At 39.7% G+C, this 12477-nt stretch overlaps 1 protein-coding gene across 1 annotated transcript in view; it reads right to left on the bottom strand.

The window, feature by feature from the left end:
- The window catches only part of LOC128876568 (mannosyl-oligosaccharide 1,2-alpha-mannosidase IA), a 540141-nt gene that overhangs the window by 349656 nt on the left and 178008 nt on the right, over positions 1 to 12477 (bottom strand). The gene's annotated exons all lie outside the window — the stretch shown is intronic.

Below are 12477 nucleotides of genomic sequence, written 5' to 3' on the forward strand. Positions count from 1 at the left end.
ATATAAATAATCGGCTAAACGTATTCAGAATACATGCCCTAATACGAAATAAAATACTAATTTTTCCATTCGAATTTATAAATCATCTCCGATATAAATCTTACAACAAATTTTTATATTAACACATCTCATAAATTCGTGAGATCCCTGATCGACTCGTACCAAGTGGAGTTAAAAATACATAAACTCCATTAATATTTCTCAAGCTCGTTCGCACTTGGGCCGTCCATGAAATTCCGATAAAATCGCGCGCTTAAGACGACGTAATACATAAACAATGATTCACTGTATACTTTGCCCGTTATGTCTATATCTCACGTTACTTTATGACGGTACACTACTGTGCTAAGTGAGCACTGGAGCCGTTCGTTAAATCCAAGGTGAATATAAACCGGCACCGTAATGGCAGTAGTACCTCGATCTAGAAACACGATGGGAAAAGGTCATTGGTGGCGTGGTCATTAACAGCTGTCGCCAGTTTCGATATTGCCCGGCTGGAAAAAGCAATTCCACGGTTCTATTCTTCATTAGGTTCGCCTGGACTTTATATAGAGACTCGTAAAAATTGCCAACGACATGTTTAACGTCTCGTTCACGCAAGTATGAACCGATACAGGAGAGGTCAATGGCATTGCCACGGACATTGATTTTATTATTGCTTTGAACGGTCTCGGTGTCCTATTAATTTCCAATTCGATCGCTTTGACACCGAACGTGGCTCCTGTTAATCAAACCAAATGCTAATTGTGTCCACAAACGTATTAACAATGAAAATATCAATTTTCGACTTGGTCCTAGGTTAAAATATAGGTTTACTCAGATATATTATCAATTTCTCACAATCGCATTCTTATTCTCTCATCAAACATACAAATACCAAAGGAATGAACACTTTCAAACAGGAGTGCATATGCGTTCCAAAAATACTATTTCTAACTAGTTTGAACAGAATTATATTTATTTAAAATATTTCTTTTCATGGAAGCATGTCACCAACTCTTTCAACAAACCTGTACGAACACACACCAACGCACCCATTGGTCAAACGCTCACAAAATGTAACTTCGAACCAATTTAACTTAAAATCTACAACTTCGAATTTTCGTTTTGAAACTGTACGCGGGAATTTCAGAACAATGACGCAACGTTGCCCCAAACGAAAGGGTTAACAGGGCAATTGGAGGGAATCCATATTCGTCTGGCAATGCCCGATAAAACTGTCACATCTAGCCTGATCGACACGCGTTAAAAGCGGCACGGCGAACCCGCACGCAATCCATCTAGCAGCGTTGCAAAGTCGATATGTTGACGGTTGATAAGTCAGCCAGATTGAAATTATTGACGAATGATTACGCGCGGACATCGCGGTATCAGATTCAGCGACGCGATCATTTCCTAGAATGAAATATGGGGGACGATCGTACGGCTTCATACGGTTGTGCAACCGCCAGCGACGTATCGATGTAAACCCACGCTCCGCACTTGTTTATTTAAGACACACGTTACCGCATCATTGGCTAATGTTTAATATTCAATCGCCCGGTGATTGCCCCGCGATTGATACCCGACTGAGTCAACCGGATGCAAATATCGAAGATCGAACCGCGGGGAGGAAAATGTTCACACATTTCACTTTCCTTTCATTGATAATTTCTTTATCACTCGCTACGTATTTTCCGCGATCGTAATTTTGCTTCTGTTTCGAAATATATTTATTCGATATTATGCATAATTATACAAGCGATCGTTGAACTGCAGATTTTATGCACTTGGGATACAGCGAATAGGACAAATGTATGCTAAACATAAGTAAAAGGTGTTAGTTGTAATATATCGTATGATAAAAAATTTATTAACTTCTTCTGTCATATTCGTTGACATAATTTCATCTCTCTCTTCAAAAAAGTAGGTCTATTTATTTTTTCATTGTAATATATTGCACGGTAAAAAGTTCAATAACTTCACTATTTTAATTAATAAAATACATTCTACATGCATTGTATACATTTCTTGTATGTCATAAAGTCCACAGTCTAGTAATCATCACTCGTATAAAATTCTTTATTAATTCAATGTCTTAACTACATTTTGTGACCCTCTTCTGGAAAGTACAATTCTAGAAATAACAAAATGCCTTACTACCTGCTACATTCCTTAATCACCTTATACCTTCTTCTCGTTTCTAATAAATTTATTTGATATTGCAAAAAATCTCGCAACTAATAATACATATATTATTAATTCATTAAAATAAATAATTCCTCTAAAATTTTTAAAAATTAACAATTCACATTCTTATTCCTCGTCAAGTATCCTAAAAACCCTGCCAACCGAGCCACCACTCTAAAATACTACAAATGAAAAATGATTTCGTTCCGGTAGAATCCACACGAATGAGACAGTACAGTTGTCCAATTAGCACTCGTCGCGATACTGTTTGACGATAAACTAACTTCGAGTACGGGTGTTCGCGACCCCGGCGATGGTTAATTCGCACAGCAACAAGTTTCGACCAAGAAAAGTGAGACGGAGGGAGGAGATATCGGCCCCGGGCAAAGAACACGCGTCTCGGGATAAATTATTGTCTTAGCAATATCGTGGCAGCCGTTTCGCCATGGGTAATGGTGAGTTATGCGTCGTTTATGTCCCGTAAAGCTCCGTAGAACTCACGGAGGCATTTGTCGCGTCGCGATACAGGCATGCGGCGGTCCGTTTCATTTGCCGCCGATAAAACTGCCCTTAGGCTCGCTAACCATTATCGTGATCACCGTTTTCAGTAATTTACTGGGGTTGTCACGCTGCGTCTACGTTCGCGCAAAAAGTACGTGCGCCCGAAGCGACGCCGAACACCGCGGTTGCCCCAAGTGGCTATTGAACGTTTAATTAATTTATTAGGAATAAAGCTTAGCGTATTAAAATAAGTAACGTCGACCGCGGTCCTAACGAGCTCCATGACTGTATATATAAATTCATATTCCAGGTAAAAATAGACTAGACACGCGATGCCTAAAAATAATTTCGACTATCAGTGCAAATTACATCAGTTAATTCATGATAATAATAGGTGAGGAGCTGAGGATCGCGTGATTCCACACGGTAGCGATCACATACACAATGTAGCTCAATTTTTCTTTTATTTATACCATACTGAGACCCTACTAGTTTCTCACCAAGCCTTCCATTGCAAAACGTATGAACAATATTACCCCTTTTCTTCGTGATGCCTACATCATTCTAAATTTCTTGTTAAGGAATTCAGCTTCAGTGACTATAATTTTAGAAAAGTTTACTCCACTATAAGTGCAGACTTCATACTGTACAAAACACTAATCTATAGCGTTAAGACGACCACTAGGTTAACCCTCTATGGGCCACGTGTAACTTTCAGATCGAATATATCGAGATTCAAATAGTATTATTTTACCAAATAATTTTCGTTTCTTCACAAGATGACAGTATACACCCTGAAAGTTGTTTGCAGAAAAATAATTCAAAATTAGAGTTTCAAAAAATCCACCCCCAACGTCTTCTGGATTCATCCAAGACAAATCTGGTTTCGCGATGTGGACATGGTGCAGACGCCAGTCGATCCACGATGAATTTTACGCCAGCATAAACGGGGCCACATAGGCGTGGGTGTTTTCATTGCCATCAAAAAGCAATGAACGCTGGCTCGACGACGACGCTCGGCTGCGAGGAATCGACGAACGATGATTTACGACACGCGTGAATTTCGTCTCGCGTGCCTTCGCGTACCGGTGCGCGTCTTCGTCTCGGATCGCCGACCATTTTGGTTGCTCGCATACCAAAGCCACTGAAGTATGTAGATTTATCTGCGCAGTCGATGCTTTAACGCGGACCTGCTTCGAGACGAATCGATCGACGACCATTAATTCACTGAAATTCGATAAGGGTGGGGGCACGAAGAACGACGACATTGGAGTTTAAAATTTTTTAAATGGTCTCTACTTTTTCTTAAATTTTGTATTGATATTTTGGAGACGTTGCTAAATTATCGTGTATTATTAAACGGTTCATTGGACGAGGAAGGAAGGAAGAGGATATTAGTTCGACTGCTTCCTTTATCACGTTTTGTAAGAGGCTTCTTACTGGTCGAATCCAATCCTGCTTATCATTTAATTAAGATTAAAATTACGAATGATTTAAAATCTATTTAAAAAATGGTGGTAAAATGTGTTCACATGAAAATGTATTTTCAACCTCAATTGCAAGCTTGATACTCTTAATAGTTACTTAAAATTCAATATATTTGTTTTTGTTGATCTAGCTCTCAGTACGGAGTCATTATTCAAACATTTAATACAATATAGTATACATTAATTTCCTCTGTCTTCAAATTTTAAATAAAACGTATTTCGTAAAACCATGAAACGAACAAATACATATCCAAACCGACCTGATGAATTTAACAGAGTAAACAGAAATGATTCAACAAAAATTGAAATTATATTTTTGCACAGTTTCATTTCTCCCGAGGGATGGTAGCGAGTGCTTATTAACAAACAGGATTTTGCGCGTACAGTAATATATTTCACTTTGTTGCTCGTTTTCAGTGAGCACGGTAAATTTGCATGACTAAATGGCGTTTTAGCGCGAAGTACAAGTACGTGGAGCATTTTGGTTCCGTTTCAACGAAATTAATGTTGAAATTAATTAACAGAATTTAGAAGATTTTCGCGCAACTTGGAAAGCTTGCGAGTTATTATCACGACCAACACGTGCGCGAATATAATCCTTCGTTTCATTTGTACAAATAAAAAAAGAAGAAGAAGAAATGGAATGCGATAATTAACGTAGCGAGGATTCCCATATAATTATTCGTATAATCTGTAAATTATTGGAACAATTATGGAAATAATAATTGCGGCCGAGACCGTGCCGCTGTGAAATTCAAACGAAAGCAATGGAGCAAATTTAATTTACGGATTCTCGAGTAATTGAACGGTTGACAAACGCCGGTTACGATTCGTTTTAATTGAAATTTCATTTTCATACATTTTACGAATCGTTAATGTAACCATCACCCCCGCCCCAAGTTTTGCAACCCTGACCAATTATTATTTCGTTTGTGTGAAGCGCGGGGACTGTTCTTTGTGCGGTTTTTTCCTTGAAAATTTAAACAACGCGGTGAAATACTTGTGCGCTTCGCGATAACATTTAATAACAGACTCCGCTGTAATTGCGATACGCTTTGATTCATATTCCACGCCGCATTACAATGCGAAATAATTGCACTGTTTGAGAAATTTCCACCGTTAATTCGTTTTTCTTAACAAATTGAATTAATTACGAATTCGAAGCTGTGTTTAATTGTACATATGAGTATTATGCAATCCCTGTTACGTTTATGAAAATCGTAATACGTTATTGTCTTTTGTGCAAATTACAATGTGACTGGAAAATAATTAAATGTGAATTGGTAGAGATAATCAGTTTTGTTTGTTTCAAATTAATGAGGAAGGAAAGTAGGATTTTTCGATCGAATCGAATTAATAGTTTTTGTTGAAGGAAATTGTAAATATTCGAGTAAAATATTAATTATACATAGAATAGCCGTCTTCTTCTATAGTCATTTCTCTTCTTAAACAAATTCGAAGTCAGCACAATGATGACTTAAGGTCACTCCAATTTTACCTAGACTACATCATGTATCAAAAAATTCAAACTAAAAATAACAAAATTCAATACTCTGCATTTTCTAAACAAAATTCTGAAACAGCGAAATGATGACTCAAACTCTCCCTAATTTTACGTACATCACATCAAAATGCAATGCATTTTTCGACAAGGATCTTGCCCACCCGGTCAATCGCTCTGCCTTTGTAATGCAGCACTTCGCTTTAAACAGCGACGCAAACGCGATAAATAACGTAATTTGGCAAAAGCACCGTTTGTCCGCGTCACACTAACCGTCACGGTCGTGTCCGTGCTTGTGCGTGTGTATCACGAGAGCGGAGCAATTTCAAAATCCTGATTTGGTGCCATCGGTCGGGTTTACCTTTGATTATCGCGTCCGATCTCGCGGCCAACAACAAGCCGACACCGCAAACGCCATGAATCGCGTTCAACGTCGAAACGATTTCGATTCGCCCCGCCGCCAGCAGCGTTTACATTTCATTTTGGGTAGTACTCGCGCGAGTGCTTCTACAGACCACTTCCGTCGTTGAATCTTTCATTCCATGGCACGCGAGGAAGTTTACATTTTCGCCACTGTCCGCGGGGTTGAGCATTGTAATTGAGTTGTAAATTCGTTATCCCGGCCGGAACGTTTGAAATTTTTAACGTTGCTTCGCCGGTGAGTGTTTTCCAGGGATGGGGACGAAATTCTTAGGTGGGTACGAAATCTCGAATGAAGAAGGATAAAACTACGTGCGCGATATTTGTTCAGCGAAATTGGAATTTAAATTAGATTCTTGCAAAATGTAGCACTCTTCATTGTAGGATACTCTATACGATATTCAATATTCTAAATATTGAATTCATTAGTTTTTATGTCGCTCGAAGCTTGAAGCATTGAGAATTTGTTTAATGAAAGTATTTGTAGCTAGCAAATTTCATTTATTTCACTACAAATACAATTTTTGCCACGATATTCTTTTTTTTCGATTATATAAAATCAAACTTGAACATACAAAGCTTGGGCCACGATTTCTAAGACACTCTGTATATAGAGTATCCTTTTATGTTATAGCTATGTTTAAAAAGTGCAAGTTTCCTGAGAGGTAAATATTGTACTTGAAATAGTAGCTTACGAGGCAAACTAAATGAAACCAACATATTTACAAGTTAATCTAGCACTTCTTTACCAACAATGAGCAACCATAATGAATACCTGTGACGATGAACTTCCTTGGAAACCTGTAGTAGTCGTCTATGTTACGTTTTCGTGGCTTACCTAAAACAAAAAGAAAAAAATTGGGTTAGTGATGAAAAGCAACTGTGGTTTCGATTAAAATACTAGAATATTTTCTCTCTTCTACAATCAATTTGCATGCACTTTCGTTATTGATGTTTCGATAAATTTAGTTTCGGTACGGATATGTCTCCCATTGCAGAACGTCATTTTTCGCTTTCTCTTGGTCGCTACTTCGGCTTCGAAGACCTTTCCGTTTACGAGAACCCTTACCGGTTCCGTGGTAGTAAAGCGAGTCATGACCGTGAATCATCGGGATGGCTCCGTGTTCATCGCGACCCGTGCTGACCGCGAAATATGAGGAGCGCTTTTTCTAGTGCGGAAGAATGAGAACGCAAACGATGGAACCGATCCTCCGATAGGTGCAACTAGTTCTTTCAGTCTAAAGTCGATGGCAATAGTCTTTTTGGAATTCTCATTGTTCTACTAATTTGTGCGCCTCGATTATTGCAGAATAATGGTATTACACGTGTATGCAATAATCGAGGCAATGAGAAGGAGCCTAATTCATATATTAGTGATGTAATTCAATTTTCAAATTTCACACTATATTAGAAAAAAAATTATAAACTGGAAATATAGCACTGTATAATTCTTGCAATCTAGGCAATTCGTTTTCTGTATTGGAATAGTTCGTGGTGTTAAAAGTATCCCATGAGTTTTGCTGAAATTAAAATATGTTTTACTCCACGTAAATTAACTCCAAATCACTCCACCACTTTGAAATAAATTCACTCTACATCCCCTTTATGCTTACATTATCAAAAATCTTAAACTTCGATGTTCTACATACTTCTTTAAAAAATTAAAATCCAGCAATGACTTAAAGCTCTCCCCTCTTTCAATTGTACAATGAGTTACAACGTATTTCAATAAAAAGCTTGATGTCAGCCACAAATAGTGATGGATTCACTATTTTCACTACACACACCTCGCGATCGACTTGGCCACGGTCGTCGGTGATATTTGTCCAGATTCGTTCGGAAATTTCAAACCACCGATCGTCCCTCTCTCTTTTTTTTTTACACACGACTCCCGCGGCGTCCGCTTCGAAAACGTTCTCTCGTGGCGTCTAATGACCGATCCGTGGTTCCTGGCCACCGTGGCCGATCGCTCGTGAAATATTGTCGCCAATAAAGGCCCTCGTTATTATTTATGGCGGTCGGACGAATCCGCGGGACACAAGCTGCGCGACACCACGGCCTATATGGCTCTCTGTGTCGCGCGACAGAATTAAAATGGCCGCGTGTGGCGTGCATAATCGTTTTTTCTCGTGCAGGTGATCCCACCCCGACCGGTGAATCTGGAGTTCGTTCTATCGGGTTGCCCGAGGAGTTCCGCGGGGATTATTTTAAAATTCTCGTGGAATCCCGAGAATCCTCCGAAATAAAATAATGCCCGTGGCGGAATACAAATTAGGGGCAAATACCTATATTTAATGAAATCTGGCGAGGGACTCGAGTAGAAAATATAACTCGAAGAATGGCGAGTTTTCCCAGGAGTCTTCTGGAGTTCTATTTATTGAAAAGTTTGGAGGAGAATTAAAAATGTTTGCCACTTATCTACGGGCCACAGATCTTGCGTTTTAAAAGAAATGTCAGGTTATTTGGTAAAATTTTGAATACTAAGGGGGTTGGAAAATCTAGTATCTCTTTCGTACAGTGTCAGCGATGTTGCTCTTTGCAGACACCTTCCTAGAAGAGTCATCTAGAAGTATCTAGAGTTGAAGAGAGTGTCTCATCCACTCCATGCCAAGCGGAACGTCATTCGTCTTTCATTCGTCATCGTAGATTTTTATCCAGATACGCGTATCGTCGTCGTTCGAAAATTTCCGCCCGACCCAAGGTCCTGCAGCGCGAGGCTCGAATAAATCCACGAAGGAGGTCCGTTCGGTGGTTTACCGAGGCCGAGAATTTATGAAGTCGATCCTTTTAGGCGTGTGCCTTCCGTCTGGGAATTTGTCAGAGACGATCGAAGCGATGGGGGCAAGCGGAGCGAGAAAAAAAAGAAGACCAAAATGGAAGGAGAAAGGACGAAACGAAAGGCGGGAGGACGGTACGCATGGCGGTGTGCGCAAGTGGGAGAGAGACGACGATGTGGAGGGATAAAAGGAACACGGTGAAAAAGTGAGAAAGATCGGGGGATGGAAGGATTCAGCGTGCGTTTATAAATATCGCCATTGTACGGGCGCCAAGGGCTATATTTTTCATTCCTTATTTGTTGTCGCGACTGCGGCTTCGGTTCCTGCGCGAGTATACGCACCGGCCACGATCGTACATTCTCCGGGGCGCAATTTGCGACCAGTCGGCTTCCAGCCAGGGCCGATGGGCACCGATGGAACCGGCCAGTTGACCTCTCAAACGATCCCACGGCACGACGAGCCTCGTTTTCAGACCGTGTATACACACGCGTATCGTTCACCGCGAGGGCAGATGACGGAATGCGATCAGCGGAGTGAGAATTCAGCCTAGAGGTGCAGCTATTCGTTTTCTGGGAGTGGCTTGGGTTCCACCATTAGTATAACTTAATATTTGTGTGTTTTATGGGAATAATCTTCAAGTGTAATTACTGCAACAGTACTATTGGAATATTATTATCTGAATATTATTACTGGCATATTGCTATTCCAATAATATTTTTCCAATACTATTTCTGAAATATCATTGTTTGAATTTCATAAGTCCAATATCGGTATTCGAATATTATTATTGGAATGTTACTATTCCAATATTATTTTGACAATATCAGTATATCGTTACTATTACTTCAACATTACTACTGACATATAATTATTCCCCTATTCTTCTATTTAAATTTTACTTGATTCCTTCAATATTTCTTCATAATTCATATTTCATAATACCATAACAGTTCTTTACACAGAATAATTTCTTCTTAACTCCTCAGGCATTCCTACAATAAACTCTCATTATCAATCCACATCAATATCATCCACATATGGTATTTAATAATAAACCCACTCTCTTAATAAGTAAATAAAGGTCTAAACAAATACAATTTCCCTCACGATAATATACTGACATGATAATTGCCTTGGATAAACACTGATATCCCAAAGAAATATCCAACGAGCATCGAAATCACTACCCCGCCCAAAAAATTATCCTGTCGGATTTGCCAAACGTGGCTGGTCGCTCGTCAACGAGCAAAGCACGACGAAAACTACCGGTCCGTTCGTCGCGTTAAACAAATTTGCGACCCCCCCCCCTCACCCCACCCTTCATCCCTTGCGCTGCTCGCCGATAATAATGGGTACACGCGACCAATAAATATCGAGGGGACCGCGGCTCTCTCGCGCGCGACGATAAATCACTTTATTTCAAAACCAGAGAAAATGAAGCGGTCGCGAACAAATGTTCCACGCGACGCGCTATCTCCGCGCCGAAATAGCGTGTAAACGAGGACGAATTAATTCGCGCGGCGAATTTCACCGAAATGTTCGACAAGTCGTTTCGACGCTGCTCGGCGTCCCCGTTTGGCTCGACTCGACGCTCGTTTTTCGTAATAATGCGGACAAAAGAGACCGCCCGATTTCCTGGGGTGAAACTTCGAATCATGGTCCGAAATCCCATCGCTCAAAATAATGATCGTCCCTGTTTATAATTGGTACGGGGGCGCGGGAGGTTCTTTGTGGGATCATACTTCATCCTAAACGACGCGTGATAACGTTTCTTGTATTATTGCTGTCGAATTTGATATTCGAATGAAATATAAGTCTTGTTATATCATATTACAGTAGTATTATGTAAATATCTTCGTCATGATTTATAATATGTAAAATATGATTCCTTTGTGGTACTCTTTTATACATAAAACGTGAGAAAATTCTTTGTATTGTTAAATCAGACTCTAATATTTAAATCAAAATAAAATTCCTTACATTGGAGTGATATAGTATACAATTCTAATTATATATCATTTTTCTGTTATATTTTATCATACATAAAATCTATTAAAATTCCATATATCACATTCTATAACATCATATATAAAATCACAAATCCATGAACAAGCCTCGTCTTTTAATTCAGACTTTCTTCTCTTGTGAATTTCATGTGGAAACATGACTCAGAAATCCACGAATAACACGTGAATCACGACAGTTTCTGCTCAGGCTGCGACTGCTTCCTTAAAAATTTGTTTCTCATCTTAGAAATGCGTGAATCTTACGTGAAAGTCTGACTCAGAATTCCAAAAACAACACGTGGATCCTGAACAGTTCTTGCTCGATAAATCTGTGATTGACATTTCCAAATTTATGCTTAAGGTATCATTCAATCATTCCCCCATCGAAAGTACCCACTGCTCCATAATAAAAACATCCCGACGAATTGAAATTTCGCGAAGCGACTCCCTGCGTGAAATTGGAGCGCTAATTTAGTACTGCGTCACGCTGCTCGTCCAATTTCACGTCGAGAGTCTGCGAGTGGTTCCACCGTGGCATCAAAGCGAGACGAAAATAGTAATTTCGAAAGCTTCGGTGCGATATTACGGGCTGGATATTCATTTTGGATATTATAGTCCATATTAAATTTCTCATGCGTGTTACTAATGCGGAACGGAGGGAATAGAATATAGAATTTTGCCAAAATCCACGCTCTGAGGCTGGGGAGAGCCCACGAAAGGAACGATTATCGTTTAAACATTCGTCGTCGATATTCATCGATGATAAGTTTTGCAGGTTGAAATTGTTCTGTTAACTCAAACGATCGTAGATATTGTCCAGTTGTTTCGAACATCGTTGTATCGTGCACCATGAAGTTTCGAGCTTTGTAGCTTATTCCTGAACGGTTTCTTTGGGGTCGACTTCAATTTCAAGTTCTTACATTTTTCTAACCAACACTGAAAGCATCAAATGTCTAATTTCAAACTCACCCATACTCTTTCATTTTCGTAAGGTTTACCTACTATTTTTCAAAATTTAATAATAAGCACACTAAATATGAATATATCTGACTAGAATATAAGCTAAGGGACTTTGATTACCCCTAACTAATGTAATATAATTTAAACGTTTCGATATTTACGCCTCATGTCCTTCCAATATCCTATAAATAATTCTAGGCATCTTAAAGATGTATGAGAAACTTTACAAATGCAATTTAATTTGCATCCCCATGGCATAGAGTACACTGACAATCCAAAATCACGATCGCGTTATTCGTTTCGTCGCGATGCACGAAACGTCGAATTCTTTCAGGAAGGAAAGAATCAATTCCGCGGCTCATCGTGGGAAACCATAAAGATATTCTCGTTTGAACATTCTTTCGTGTACACGGACATGTACACCACGGTGCTTTCAAGGAAGACCACTTCGGAAACTGCAGCCAGACTGCCGTTTCTGTTTGCTCGACAGCTGCGCGCGTCCTTTCTTCGGGATTACGTTGCACCGTGTCTTGAATTCGATTTCTATTCGTGGGTACGAAACGTTCGAGGAAGTTCGAACACGTACGCTGCCACTTGCGAGCATTTACCCGACCAAATCTTATTTCCTTGGGGGGGGGGGGGGGGGGGGGGGGGGG

Source organism: Hylaeus volcanicus, chromosome 5 (genome assembly GCF_026283585.1).
Source record: "Hylaeus volcanicus isolate JK05 chromosome 5, UHH_iyHylVolc1.0_haploid, whole genome shotgun sequence".
NCBI classification, from domain to species: domain Eukaryota; kingdom Metazoa; phylum Arthropoda; class Insecta; order Hymenoptera; family Colletidae; genus Hylaeus; species Hylaeus volcanicus.